This window comes from Heteronotia binoei, chromosome 7 (assembly GCF_032191835.1).
Source record: "Heteronotia binoei isolate CCM8104 ecotype False Entrance Well chromosome 7, APGP_CSIRO_Hbin_v1, whole genome shotgun sequence".
Lineage (NCBI taxonomy): Eukaryota > Metazoa > Chordata > Lepidosauria > Squamata > Gekkonidae > Heteronotia > Heteronotia binoei.
The window spans coordinates 78,900,804-78,917,158 of record NC_083229.1 but is presented as its reverse complement, the minus strand read 5'-3'; the positions used below and the strand labels follow the sequence as shown (position 1 = coordinate 78,917,158).

At 38.7% G+C, this 16,355-nt stretch overlaps 1 protein-coding gene across 10 annotated transcripts in view; it reads right to left on the bottom strand.

Annotated features, from left to right (window-relative positions):
* Nucleotides 1-16,355, bottom strand: part of ZNF521 (zinc finger protein 521) — a 466,135-nt gene that overhangs the window by 447,867 nt on the left and 1,913 nt on the right. The window lies entirely within an intron of this gene.

Genomic DNA, 16,355 nt, shown 5'->3' with positions numbered 1-16,355 from the left:
CGAAGCTACGAGAACATCATATAGGTCATTTATTCGGACCTATGAGATGGCAGTTCAGGCCGCAAAGAAGGCTCACTTTGCGTCCAGAATTGCATCTGCAACCTCGCGCCCAGCACAATTGTTTAGTATAATTCGGTCATTAACAAATTTGCCACAGGGCAAACAAAATATTAGAGAATTGAAAATAGGCTGTGAGGCTTTTGCGAGTTTTTTCGCAGATAAGGTCTCGTCGCTCTGACGCGACTTACCCACTATAATTGATACAGTAGAAGAACTTGAGGCACCAAGCGCGTCTTTTGGTCCAATTCTGGATTCCTTCACTCCACTCAGCCTGGAGGAGGTCGACAGGATCCTTGTAGCTGTGCGCCCTACGACTTGTAGGTTGGATCCGTGCCCATCTTGGCTTATAAAAGCAAGCCAGACGTGGCTGCATGAACCACTACAAGGTATTGTCAACAGGTCCCTAGTAGAAGGGATCTTTCCCACGCCTCTTAAAAAAGCAGTGGTCCGCCCTCTCTTAAAAAAACCATCAGCGGACCCGGCCATATTGGCGAACTATCGGCCGGTGTCGAACCTTCCCTTTCTGGGTAAGGTTATAGAGCGGGCGGTGGCAATTCAGCTACAGGGGTTCCTGGAGGACACTTCCGCACTGCATCCATTCCAGTCCGGCTTTCGGCCAGGTCACGGGACGGAGACGGTTCTGGTCACCCTCATAGATGACCTCATGCGACATCTGGATCAGGGCGGTTCAGCGGTGCTGTTGTTATTAGACCTGTCAGCCGCTTTCGATACGGTTGACTATCAGCTACTGACTAGCCGCCTTGCCGATGTGGGGATTTAGGGATCTGCCTTACAGTGGCTGACCTCTTTTCTCCAAGATCAGGGACAAAGGGTGGTGATCGGGGAGGAAGTATCCCAGAGGCACTCTATTAGTTGTGGGGTGCCACAGGGAGCGGTCCTATCCCCGATGCTATTTAATATCTATATGCGCCCCCTTGCCCAGATTGTCAGGAGGTATGGACTGGGTTGTCATCAATATGCGGATGACACCCAGTTTTATCTATTGATGGGTGGCCGGTCCGACTGTACCCCGGAAAATCTAGACCTGGCTTTACAAGCCGTGGCATCTTGGCTCAGACTGAGTCGACTGAAACTGAATCCGACAAAGACGGAGGTTCTCTACCTGAGTCGGGGTGGTCCAAGGGGAGAGATCCATCTGCCGACTCTTGACGGGGTGCCACTAACACTGGTCCCTAAGGTCAGGAGTTTAGGCGTGCTCCTTGAGTCCTCCCTTACAATGGAGGCCCAGGTAGCAGCCACTGTTAGATCTGCCTTTTTTCATCTTCGGCGGGTGCGGCAGCTGGCTCCTTTCCTGGAGCACAACGATTTAGCGATGGTAATCCATGCTACGGTCACCTCAAGAATAGATCACTGTAATGCTCTCTACATGGGGCTACCCTTGACGCAAACCCGGAGACTACAGCTAGTGCAGAAGGCTGCGGCACGGCTGCTAATGAGGCTGCCACGATGGAAGCACATTCGGCCAGTGCTGAAAGAGCTGCACTGGCTACCTGTTGTGTTCCGAGTTCGCTTCAAGGTGTTGGTATTGACCTTTAAAGCCCTTTATGGTCAGGGACCTGCATATCTACGGGACCGCCTTTCCCCATATATCCCCCAGAGAGCATTGCGTTCAAGGGCAAAAAACCTACTCTCTGCCCCTGGACCAAAAGAAGCCAGGTTATGCGTGACAAGATCTAGGGCTTTTTCAGCGGCAGCACCAGAGCTTTGGAATGCCCTTCCAGAAGCCATACGGGCCGTGCGGGATCTGTCTGCGTTCCGCAGGGCCTGTAAGACCGAGTTGTTCAAGCAGGCCTTTGATGCTTGACGAAAAGACGGCTGCCACCGGACATCACACAGAATGCCTGTGATCACTGCTTGGAATTTTAATGCCGCTTATAATGTATGGATTCAGCACTATATAATGGTTTTAAAAATTGTAATATGTTTTTAAACTGTAAAATGTAAATTATGGTTTTATATATTTTATTGGTTTAACTGTGTAGATGATACTGTGAGCCGACCTGAGTCCGCTTGCGGAGAGGGCGGGATATAAGTCAAATGTAATAAATAATAAATAATAATAATAAATATACTCTGCTTGATACCACTGAAGTAAGAAATGTACTATATAGGAAGGTAAGTAAATATATAAAGGTCACAATACAACTGGCATTCAGATTTCACTACAGCAACAAATAATAAGATTCTAATATAAAATACAAAGTCCAATTCAGATCTCCACATACATTCTTATATACACAAAGAACTCCTGAGTAAATGTCTGTTGAGTATTTTAAGACTCTTCTGGCATGCTGCTCGTGTCACACAGGTGGATCACATTTTCAATAGTTTTAAAAACGATATGAATGAACTAGATTTAATACAATAACTCTCACCTAAATGTTTCAAAATTCCAAAAGTTCAAAGCAACCACCATTAACTCATATCTGTACAGAACTAATCTAACAGATTCCATTTTTTGAGATCTGCTCATACCATCCATCCATAAAGGAATGATATGGGCACTGCCATTGTCTAGTATCTGTTTTATTCTTTACAAGACAGTATTAAAGATGCAGGTAATTTTCACTCTATTCTGTTTTCAAAAATGGACATATATTGCAGAAATGCTTAAGGAATGGTGGCATGTTTGTGTAATCCTAGTCAACAATCTACAGCTAAAACTATCAAGTAGAACAGCAATGCCAGGGCTGGTCAATATTTTAATATTTTTTTTCCCTTTTCTTTCATTCTTAAACTTTCTTCATACTGTGGCTGTACCTGGAACTATACTTTCCAGATACAACTTGTTATTACTCTTCCTCTCACAAAATACTAGGTCAAAGACTTTATTTTTGATACTTTGTCTAGGGTTTCCTAATGCTACTTTTTACAAACTCGGTCAACATTAATTTACCTTTTCTGGGTATTTTTGCCAGCTGCACTTCCTTGAGATCTTTGTGCAGATCACAACCCACTCCGCAAAGACTTCTAAGATATGTTCAACTATAATCTAAAATCACACTGAACTACTCAATGTGCAGCTATTTCTACATCCACAAATGAACTGAAAACTTATCAGTTCAATGTGTGTGTGTGTGTGCGGGCACATGCATAGTAAATTTCTTTTATAAGCTTAGCTTGAGTTTACATTTAATATCATGACTTGATAGCCTATGTAGACCTAGTGTAATCGGTTTCCACATGATGATTCATTAGAGAACATTACCACTTATCAACCCAGGCAATTGTCCATCAAATGCAGGGCATGATATGGCTATTACTTAAACTGATTGTGAAACACATCCTGCATTCAAATTGCTGATCAAGAAAGCAATGAGGGAAGACTTCCAACAAATCATGGGCTCCAAGACTGCAGGTGAAATGTGGCTCAGCAGTAGAGCATCGCTTTGCATGCAGAAGGTCCCAGTTTCACTTGTTGGCATATCTAGTAAAATGGAGGAGATAACAGGTAATGTAAAAGACCCCCACCTGAGAACCTGGAGAGCCACTGCCATGATGAGTAAATAATGCTGACTTTGACAGACCACTGTCTAAACTCAATAAAAATGGGCAGCTGCGTTAGTCTGTCTGTAGCAACAGAAAAGAGTAAGAGTCCAGCAGCACCTTAAAGACTAACAAAATTTGTGGCGGGCTATGAGCTTCCATGAGTCACTGCTCACTTCTTCAGATCTGAAGATGAGCAGTGACTCACAAAAGCTCATATCAGTCTAACAGTGCAATGTGTTGATCACATGTATATATGCAGCATATTATGTTGAATTTCCTAATATCAGAATATGTACAGAATAAAACAACCAAACACCTTCAGCATTAATAGGAATGGTTAAGAGTTATTGGACACAACAATATTAACTTTGCCTCAAATTTCCCAAGAACACAGTAAAATATTAACAAATAACAAGCATATACAATTAAAGTCACCAACAACTATTTAGTTAGCTGTCACAATGGAGAGAACTAGAGTCAGGATTTCAAGACTCAATCCACTTTGAGTCATCCATTGATGACCTCGCTAGACACTAGGCTTTTAGCTGACCAACATTCAGTTTACAAGTTTCTGAGGGTTTTTCCCCCATTATTTATAAGACTAAACACCAAGAGAAAGATGTTCAGGTAAACACTTTGCCAACTTCAATAAAGTTGTTTTATAATGGAATCAGGAAGATGATGGTCCAAGACCATGGGTACATATCCTATATTAGTCAGGTTCCTACCAGTCTTTAACAAGAGGTCTTGTCTAGAAATTTCTGTAAATTTGTATATAGATAATAAATTTAAAAAAAAAAAAAGAGGTTGCCTGTCTCAAACCCATTCAACAATGAAAATCATTCCAAATTCAGTGACCTACTTGGTAGCTGTGGTTTAGACAATTCTCCTAAACCAAGACACAGAATGATGCCCAAATGATCTTTCATTGGACTATAAACAATGCTCTCATTCTCTGGATTTCACCCAAATACTCTAGCCATAAAAGCCAACAAACTAAGTAGATTACTATTACAGCTTTCAACTAAGAAAAGATATTTCAGGCAACTGTTTTGCTTTTAGCTTTTAACTGAGTTGACAATTAATTTGTCATCAAAGATTTCAGGTTTTCACGGCTGGTAACATCATTAGGGTTTGTAGAGTCTTTCGGGATCAAGTGCCGTGTTCTACTGGAGAAAGTTTTCCTTCCAGACGTTTCGTTCTCAGCTGAGGAGAACATCCTCAGTGGCGTTGCAGCCGGAGCAGGCGCTCAGACCTTCTTGGCTGCTGTGCATTGAGTGGGGCCAGGGCTGCTGGAGAGCTGCTATTTCTAGGCAGTTTCTAGTTTCTATTTCTATTTCTAGTTTCCTTATCACTACCCTTCCAGGAAGCCCCACCAAACAATGGGCACATCCACAAACCAATTGCCCTTTCATCACACCCTCTCCAGCCTAGAAATAGCAGCTCTCCAGCAGCCCTGGCCCCACTCAATGCACAGCAGCCAAGAAGGTCTGAGCGCCTGCTCCGGCTGCAACGCCACTGAGGATGTTCTCCGCAGCTGAGAACGAAACGTCTGGAAGGAAAACTTTCTCCAGTAGAACACGGCACTTGATCCCGAAAGACTCTACAAACCCTAATTAATTTGTCAACTACAATAAAGTACAATATCTCAATAAAAGAGATACTTTTGAGGTTGTTTAATGAAAAAAACAAATATATAAATGTTATTGAAATGTAATTTAAATGCATTGCTTGAATTAAAAATAGTAGGAAGTTTTATAGTACCATCAGAACCAAAAAACTTGCACAGTGTACGCCTTCACAAGAGCCACATTCACACACAACCTTGTTAATAGAAATGGACTGCAATCAGAAGTTAGATCAGTCCTCCAGAACTTTGGGCTCCATAAGTCACTCCAAGTTCACCAGTCAGATATGAGGGCTTAACAGTGATTCAGTAAGCACTCTGTTCTTTTTGCTGACTTCTTAGATTGTGAACACCAGGAGTTATCAAGTAGTTTGTGAGAAATGGATGACAGACTTCTGGCTTGGCAGGTCACAAGCTGTGGAGGCCCAAGGTAGATCCATAAAAAGCTAGGTGCTCATGAGTAAAAGTTAATTGGGAAATTTCTCCTACCCATTTGACCCCAATTCCCTTTTCAAGTTGTTATCATCTCAAGCAAACCAATATTCCCATCCCTCTTCCCTTTTTGGTATGTTTTTCTGCATTTACGTGATTTTCTACTGCTTTCAGCATTCATGGGGCAATGAGCCTGCTCAGTCCTCATTAAGTCTTAGGCAGGATTTTTTTAAAAAAATTACAAATAGTTTTCTGAACACGTATTGTTGGGCCCAAATGCTGCAGTGGGATTAGGAATCTCCACCACTTAAGTGAAACTTCTGCTCCCCTCTCCCTAGGGTTGCCAAGTCCAATTCAAGAAATATCTGGGGACTTTGGGCGTGGAGCCAGGAGACACTGGGGGCGGAGCCAGGAACAAGGGTGTGACAAGCATAACTGAACTCCAAGAGAGTTCTGGCCATCACATTTAAAGGGACAGCACACCTTTTTAAATGTCTTCTTTCCATAGGAAATAATGAAGGATAGGGGCACCTTCTTTTGGGGCTCATAGAATTGGACCCCCTGGTCCAATCATTTTGAAACTTGGAGGGTACTTTGGGGAAAGGCACTAGATACTATATTGAAAATTTGGTGCCTCTACCTCAAAAAACAGCTCCCCCAGAGCCCCCGAAACCTCCAGAACAATTCCCCATTATACCCTATGAGAATCGATCACATAGGGAATAATGAAGACGTTTCCCTTTCTCCCCCCCCCTTTCTGGTGAGTCTGAAGCAGCGGATCGGCCTCTCTACTCACCAGTTGCTGCCAGCTTCTTCACAGAAACACAGACACACCATCCTAAATTGAAGCCTTTCAAGTCAAGCCTCCGGAGGTGCAAAGGCACATGGTCCTTTGCGGGCGGGGCTCCCTCTCCCACCCACCCCCAGCCAGCTGATTGGGGGCGGGAAGCAGCCTGGGAAAACTGAAGAAAGGCTGCTGTGATCGGGGCTGGGTGGGAAGGGAAGGGCAAGAAGAAGCTGCTGGGATTGGGGCTGGGTGGGAAGGGCCGCCATTCTCCCCTGCTTTCCAGATTTTTGGCGAGCGGGGGGAGAAGGCTCCAAATCGGGGGTCCCCCGGGTATGCGGGGGATTTGGGAAGCCTACCTCTCCCTGTGTAACCCCAAATGCTAGTCCTGAAGAATAAAGACTGACAGGAATAGCATGGAGGCAGAGGAGGGAGGACAAGTCATGGTCCCTTCTGACCTTTGAATCTAATCTGCTAGAAATTTTTACTTATGGAAAAATTCCTACTTTGCTTACATTTTGCTGCCTTCCTGAGAAACGCTCAGTCATGAACTTCACGAGAAGCTATTTAATTACGATATGAACATGGTAGTAAGATTGACAGTTAGACCCACTGTTTTATGAATATTATTTTAGGCCGCTTATTGTTTAAAACTGTTTCAATGCCACTGGCTTGATCTTATTGATCATTTGCATGGCTTTTTGTTATACATAATTATTTTGTTGCTGTTTTTTATTTTAATGTATGTGCTGTGTTGGATCCTGCCTAAAATTTCTGTACAAAGAATGGTTTTGTTTTGGGGAGGGTTTTTTTGCCAATCCCTCTTCTCAATAACATGTCCAAATCCCCTCACAAGCTATTCGAGGGGATCTCCCAACCCCCAGGAACAAAATTTGGCCCTCAACAGGAGGGTGGCAATGGTAGCCCTTCCTTCCACGAAAACTGCACACAGGATCCAAATAAATGTTTTGACTTTGTAAACCACCTCAAGCAGAAAGGCAGAATATAAATTCTCTAAATAAATAATTATAAATGTAGGTTAATTTGAGTTAACTATCTTAACTGGTGAAAGACTAAAAGGAACACTAGTTAGTTAATATATTGCTACCTTTTTGTACAACTAAAAGAAAGTTATGTTGAAGTCATTTAAACTTCAGACATATTCCTTCCCACAAGTCCTGTCTTATTTATAGTTATATTGCTTTATGCATCATCTCACTGCATAACTGGAATTACTCCACAGTTTATTTCCAATTGTTTTCTCTCTTAATATTTACCTTTATTCTACAGTCCAAGCAGCAAAGGCTTCCCCTTTAAATGTTAATACATATATATTTTCCCTTCCTGATTACATATCTTGGTCTACTCTAACTGTTCAAATACACAAAATTAATTCTCTATTCATTTTCCAAGAAAATAAAGCAGCATTTTAAAATTGCAACAGGTGTGGTTACAATGTTATAATATGCAACATGGAGAAGGAAACATTACCATAATATGGATCCAAAAGTGAAAGACGGTTAGTAGCAATGTACTCAGCCTACATTCTGTCAAAAGATCAGTTTAGTTATCCAGCTGATAACTGTATCTGCACTAGTATCTGCTCTGTGGGGGGATGGTCAACTAGCTTGATACATTCTTATCCACAGGAATGCAAGCTATTCCTAAAGGGATTCCCAGGACATGCATTTGATATGAAGCCTGAATTCTGTGCTCAGAATTAATTACGTTAGCAAATTCTATAGCATAAATTACAACTAAGAGTAGTCCTCAAGTCGTTGGGTCTCAAATACTAGGTAATACTGATTTTCACTGATTTCCTAGAGCTGAATGTCTGTGTAAGAGTTTAATAAGCTGAAGGACCAAACTTTAGTTTCTCCAGAAAGTTCTAGGTCTAACATACATTTTTTGGATATTAGTGTAATTATTAATAGCACTGGGATGATGCAGTCCTTGAAAACCAGAGTCCCACTGTGTATCAGAAGAGGGTACAAGAGTTTCCACATTAGGAATATCTCATAGTAACACTGATATATACATATTGAGGAGGATAAAATCAGGAAACTTTAGCCTTAAAATAATAAATAAAGATGAAGCAGAGTCTCCAATTTAAAAAATGTTCTCACTGAGAGCAGAGTTTATGTTTACTTGCCACTCAAGTCAATCATTTCTACTATACTTTACTGACAATAGCAGTGAGGTTCAGCAAGCTTTTTAAAAAGTGGATAACTGTCCATCTTTAAGTGCTTAAAGTACATGTGGTAAAAGTAGTTTCATATGCTATGCACACTCTAAAGTAAGCATTTCCCAAACCACAACATCTCTTTACTTTTCAAGATAAACCCCACATGTAACACTCCAAAGAAAAAGGCAATTCAGTGCATTCAATGCCTTCTTAAAACCCCAACAGAAAACTATGTCTATCTGTTCAGAGGAACAAAAAGTAAAATGATTGATATTTGTGATTAAATAATATAGACATATAATTTAATGTTTAAAAGAACACAATTTAATAATCTCAAATATTGAACATTTTAGCCCTAGACCACTAGATCAGGAAGATTATCGTATGTACTCATGGAGATGAAGCTGAGATTTGAGATTTTTGAGATTTGAGATTTTTGAGATTTTTTTCAGTTGTGTGAGGCAAAGAGACATCAGCAAGCATATCACAAATGGAGACAGCCTTGCCATTAGGCGGGGTGAAACAGCCCATCTCTTGTAGCAGGTTTACGGTGCATCACAGCACAGCAAATAATCAGTAACTTCAGCTTTAGAGTTTACCATTGTATGGGCTCACCACTTTGATTTTCTGCCTCAGGCACCCTAATGTTTCTCTGCCACCACAACATGGAACACAGCAACTCAAAGCATACACTTGCTGTCCTCACTGTACAAAAGCAAGAACACTGAATGTAAAAGTAAACTATAAAGTAGAGTAAGAAAGATACCCTGAAGAGCCACTCTTTTTCTGCTACAACATAATCCCAAGGCGTATGGCTAGCTAACTGCTTGATCATTATTCTGGCTGAAAGTAAAGCAACTGAAGTTTAACAGGATTCACTTCTCAGAGTTTCTTTCATCTCCAATAATTACTACACTAGCATAATTACTCATATTTGAGGTAAATTACGATGCATGCTAAGAGCCCAACTTGCCTAAAATTAGGACTTCTTTTTAACTTTAAGAACATCACTTCAGTCTATTTTCTAAGATCTGCTTCTTTCAAACTTCTGACTAAATTGTTTTCCATTGGTCAAAGATGTGTTATAACCATCATGATTTGGTTATAAGTGGGAAACTTAAAAACAAACTTAAATTGTTGAATTTCAGGCATTCTGTTGTGCCAATATTGCTAAATACATTTAAACACCAACATGCACACATCAGAAACAAAAATGAACAAATATGGCATGCATAATTCTTGCTAAAGCTGCATGTAGACCCCAAGGCACAAATTGAAATACAAGCCCACATTTTCTTCCCAATGGAACCAATGCTAACCTTTGACAAAACAACAAGGGACAACAACAAAAAATGCAAACACATCTGGGAAACTACATCATGCTGAGATTTGCATTCATATATCACTCTTTTGGAGCATCCATACTTTACAAAAATTCAAATATTGCAAATTTTCCACAAAAATATGTTCCAAAATATGTTGGAAACCAATTATTATTTTATTTTTCCCCTTTTTCATTTCATTTATTGCCACACAATTATTAACAACATTATTAACTTTGGGGGAAAATGTGAATTTTGACAATATAACATTTTATTTCTGGTAAAGAAATTAAAGGTATTAAACCAGTAAAGACTTGCTGCTTACAACTAAAGAATTAATGTGAAGTGCAAAGACATTCATCAATCCAGGATCACCACTACAAATATTATGCTTTACATGCTAGATATGTTGCAATATAGACAAATACAGCAAGAGTAAGATAACAGCTACAAGGTCTCTTAATTATGAGATGCCTGTATCATGTTGGAAGCAAAAGCTGTTTGCTGCTCTGGTTATTCTTTGACCATCTTTGTGGAGCAGCAGTTCCTGCTCCTGCAAAGTGGCAGTGGAAGAACTGGGTATGGGACTCACTTGCTCCAGAAAAATAAATTGGTCACTTCTGTTTTCTGCTATAAATGAAACTCAGAATCACCTACACTCCAGTTCAATGCCACAACCTGTTATGTTAAACCTGCCCTGTGGGGTGGTTGAAGAAGTTGATCCAGGCAGCTGGACCAGTGCAGGGCTGTTACACTGGAAACTTTCACACACAATCACGGATTTTGGCAGTGGGGTCCCTTGATTTGCCACATAGCTAAGAAAAGGGATGATGGGATCATGATGGCAGATGATTCAGACAGATGCTTTCACTTTTTAGAACTGGTTACTGCTGGCTGTTTTAATCTGTGTGTGTGTCTGTGTGTTTTATGATGTATTGATTTTATTGCTGTTACCTATCTAGAAGCCCAATTTTCTGTGGAAAAGATACAATTATAAAATGCTTTAAATAAATAACAGAAATGAATATTTTAGTAACTACAAAGTCATAAGCACATATCAGATACAACACACAAAATTTTATAATGGGATGGTAGCTAATATGCAACACCATACATTGGAATAGCCCACTTGCTTCACAAGCCACTGGAGGGTGTTGCGGCTACACATGTGAAGATGGTCTGTGCAGCTCTGAAGTTTTGAATATATGAAGGATTAAATTGTAATTCTAATAATTTCCAATTACATCCACAAAGCAGATTAATGCAGGGCAGGAGATAAATTAAAATGTAAAGAATACAAAATGTCTATATTATACAGATATTGTGGGAAAGTCCTACTACTCCATAACTGGATTTATACAGATGTGTCTATACCAACGTGGATTCATCTTAAATATCTGTACTTATGTACAATTTTGGATAGACACATCAAAGGCAACAATCTGGTCCAGAACAGTTATTTTTATGTTTAAAAACCAAATGCAATCGTATGACTTTTTATCCCTTCCCTTTTAACAATACTATGTTAGAATGATCTAAAACTGGTCATTTGGAGAGGAAGAGTCAATTGGAACAACAGCAATAAAACAGGAGGGTGGAAAGACATAAGGATTCCAATTCCAACAACAACTACTGTCTTTGTTTAGAGTGAATTATTTGGATAATTTATTGGTAGACAAATAATTTTTGACACTTAAGCTATGTAAAGTACAAGACTGAAAAGGAAATGAACATCTGAAATGAACATTTGATGTATATTTTCTATTATTTGAAAGGAACATAAATGCAATCTCTCTAATTAGCATTAGAATTTTCATTAATAGAACAACACCCAGCTTTTCTATGCAAAAACAAATTTAAACTTCTGAAAAGAACTTGAAAATAAAAATGGGAATTGTGTTCCTTGACTTTTCCAAAAGTTCACTAAGTTACATTAAGTAAGAGAAAATGTACAGCAGATGTTTTCTCAGAAGGTACAATTCAAGGTAATCCAGGGCCTTACTACATAGCACTATCTTCATTTTAAAAGAAGTATCTCAGACATGTTAAAAAGTAGTATGTTGGGTAAGTTACACCCTCTTCTATCTAGAAACTGGAAAAACAGCATTACACCCCTTTGAGTCCATTGAAGTCAATGGACTTATAGAGGTATAATGGAGAGGTGGTTGAGCTGAAAGTAAATCTCCATGCCAAACAACCCTGTATACGTATCAGAATAACGAAAGGATCACTGCACTGTCAAAAATTAAAATAAACAAAGACTTGTAGAGCTACAGCAAAACTGTTGTTGTAGCTGACTTAATACCCACATTGTACATCTGCAATTTGCAGCCACTTTTTCCCACCAGTGGCTTTGATATAATCAATAGTAATTTGGTTCAGAAAGATAAGAGTTTATTAATACATTTATACTTCAGTCCTTAATATATTTACTTAAAAGTGACACTTGCTCAGAAGTCAGTTCCATTTATATCAATGGGAATTACTTTCAAAAAATAAGTTTAGGATCACATATGAAACTGTATAATCCTTGTAAACAAGGACTAGAATTGCGTATTTTCTCCCTATCCAGAAGTGAGTACTTAACTGGAACATAATCTACTAGTTTTTAAAAGTCTGATTTTGAAAAATATGTGCAAAATAATCACCACAAAAACATATGTAAAAGATCAATAACACAAACCACAGAACGTGCTAACCTACATGCCACAAACTAACCCTTTCCAATGATCAGATTAAGCATACAATACTTTAAGCATTCTTTCTCCCTTACTTCCATTGTTTGAGAAATACAGATATGATTTTATGAACGAATAAAGATCTATACCGATACCAGTATTTCTAATTTACATTTCTCTTTGTCTATGGTTTTTTGTGGCATGGGGTAGGCTAAGTGCTACTCTTAAAACAATCCCTTTCCCCCCAATTTTCTTTGTTTCAATGGTAAATTTTCAAACTAGATTTTCTTCAGATAAGATGTGCACAATGTAGCTTCTTCTTCTACATCATCTCTTGAAGAAATGGGATAAATGGCTGCCAATGTGGGGGGAAACAACAAAAACAGGTCAAAATGTCAATTGGATGCCATTCTTACTACTTATAAAACCAGCTAGCAGATACTAGTTTGCTTTATATGGTTAACACAACTACACCTAAATATACTTGAATACATTCTTATACAGCCAGTTTAAATATATCTGCATGATATACAAAGTGGCCACCATTTCTAAATAAAAAATACTACTCAAGAGTACAGTATTCATAAGAAACTAGGCATATGCATTATATTTGTTTCAAAGTATGCTAAATGCTATGAAGGCAATTAAGTACAAGTTCAGTAGCCTCCCCCCTCCAATGGGAGGAGTTAAGGGTTGATAATGCAAAATAAGTAGTTTTTACAAAAGAGAGAGAGAGACACAGAGAGAACGAGAACATAATCTGTTCTTAACATCCCAAAATGCTGATGAATTTTAGTATCATCATTATGAACTTTAGTTATTAATATCAACAATTTAGTATCATAATGAGCCTTAGTATTAATACCAACAATTTCCAAAATCAAATGGATACCTTGTTAATGTTTTAACCTAACTAGAATCACTGCTGCCCTGGGATGTAAATTCAAATCAAACTACTTTAAGAGCCAAGGTACCAAAACTAAAACACCCTTAATTTTTTTTCTTCTATTAATGGAAAATAACAAGCTAAAAATGTTGACTGCAATTCTCAAGACATTTACCCTATGATAATTCTACTCAAACCAGACACTGCTGCCAAATTAAGTAATCTAAAGATTGCAGATTACCAATCCAATTCTAAATGCTTTTTGTGGTGTTAATGTCTACTTAATATCCTATGTGAATAACTTGTCTTCTAATAGTTTTAGGCAGCTTTTTACAACATCTTCTGCACTATTGGCTTGCCTCTGAAGTTGGTATTTTTAATCTAACAGCTCTTATTAACCATTAAATGATTTAATCATTAATCATTTCAGAGGAAGAAATTATTTAAAGCTACAATCCTGAACAGGCTTATTCAGAAGTAAACTCCATTAAAATCAATGGTACTTACTTCTGAGCTGTAGGATTGGGCATCAGCATTACCCTGACATCATTACACTAGATCAAATATTTACAGTTCTCTTCCAGATTATGGTTCTCTTCTGAAAATGAAGATATTGGATTTATAAATAATTTTTTAAAAATGTTTCAAATGGAAAGTTAAAACTTCTGAACTTCCTTAAATATTAGTAACTTGCACTTTCCTGGGGAAAAGGCCACCATTTTTTTTTTTAAAAAAAAATGGATATCAAGTCAAGAGAAAAATGAAACTCAGCAGCATACAAAGATTTGTACAAATATTAATTTATGTAGCATTGTAAATATTGTAGGCATTTTATATTGGATGATTCTATCATGCATTTTATATTTGATGCTTTTATCATGCACTACTGTTAAAGGAGAAAATGAATAAAATAATGTACAGGGATGTGTATGCCATGCATTTAAATATGACATTAGCCTGTTTAGGTCAACACTCTACCTTCCATGAAAACACCTTTGACATTAGGGTATCTCTTTGGTCATGAGCTGTTGAATCAGACCAAAATGCTATACTTTTATAAACCACACAGAAAACAGAAACTGAACCTTTTTCCCTTTTAATTGATGTTGTTCACTGAAAATATTCAGGAAAATAGAGGTTGCATTCCTATAAGAGCAAAACTGAATAAGTATAAAAATAATAATTTAATGTATTTTATCTGTTCGATTTGTTCTCAGCTCGTGAAAAAGGATGCATAAGTGCTCAAGTTCTTGTAATATCTATACTATAAAACCAACTGATGGTTTTCTATTTATTGGCCATAAATACTTGCATGTATGTAAATTCCTTTTTAGGGAAGTTATCAGGACATAAACATGCACAATCAATAGAACTTTCAACAAGAATTCATTTTAAAAGGTAAGTGAAGATCATCAAATTTGTCCCTCACAAGCTGTCAAACAGAAGCATAACTGAACTGCATAAACTTCAGTCAACCCAAAATCGTATACAAGCCAAAAGTGAATACAAGGCAGCAAATCTGAGCTATTTTATTGAAGAGATTTAGCAGGTCCAATTCAAAAAAGAGTCCTGAAGTTAATGGGAGGACCTAAGCCTGAAACTTTGGATCAGGTCCCTAACTTTTTTGAATGAGTTTTAATCAACCCAAAAAAAGTACTGGTGTACCCAATTTGTAGGTTTAAAATGACTGATTTTACAGTCACTTCCACTAGTGTAGTATCACTGAGTTTTTCCCAGTAAAAACTTGGTTTAAACACAAAACCTAACCTACAATTTTTATGTAAGTAAATTTTTAATTCAGTCACATCACCAACTCTTTCAAGAGTCTTGTTTTCACCAGCCAACTTCCCAAAAAACTTAGCATGATATCTCTCCACTGTCCATTACCTGACCTACTTCCATTATGGGCAGGAGTCACTACAACTGTCTGTCAATTCAATTCTAAACCTTCTATCCAGGCAGGAAAGAAAGTCTAGCTTTGTAGACTAATTTCATCTCACTGATTCCAGTGTCCTTCCCTAGTACAGGGATATTGTAAATTGTTGGGATGCAGCTGGATTAGGGGATATTTTGGAAGAAATGGCCCAATTATAATTCAGGAACAAGTGCCTTCAACATTGATGGCAGTGAAAGTATAAGAAAGGTAACAATGGGGACAAAGTGGATGAAATAAAAGGTGTAGGCAAGAAGTCAAGAGGAAAAGAACCAGATACAAGCAGGGGGAAAGTAATATTACATATAGGTGGGAGATTACTGTTAATCTGAGAAGAGTGACAATCTCCAAAACGGAGTGAACAGCCACTGTTGGAAACCAGCATATCAAGACCACTGGGCAGAAAGAGGGAGGCAGCACAAGCCCACCAAGACATTCCTGTGGCCTGCCACATTCTCACAAGCCGCCCTTTGTCCTCCCTTCAGGGCCTTTGCTCTGTCTTCCTCATGACAGATTTCTGTGCATATGTTTACTTGAGGCTTCTTTCCGTTTCTCCCATCCCTTTTCTTTATAGTGTTCCCTCAGCACCCCTCAAACCCAAGCTCTCAAATATCATCCCAGCTCCAACTATTCAGTCTCCAGCCCTTTCTTCCCTCTCTCAGAAGAGGGGAGGAGAGAGAGGGAGAGAAGGGGGGGGGTCACGTGATCCTTTGCTCAACCACACTCCTACATTCCAGCACACAACTCCAGCTCCAGCAACTCCAGCCTCCAGATCAATAATAACTTCAATTCTGTTTCTCCTCCTCTAACACCACAGACCAATAAATCCCACCCTTCTGGTTTGTTTGGTTTTTTAAAAAAAATGTTTCAAAAAAAAAAAAAAACTTCCTTCTCCAACTAAGACCAGAGCAAAATATATTTTTCCCCCAAGGAAAGCT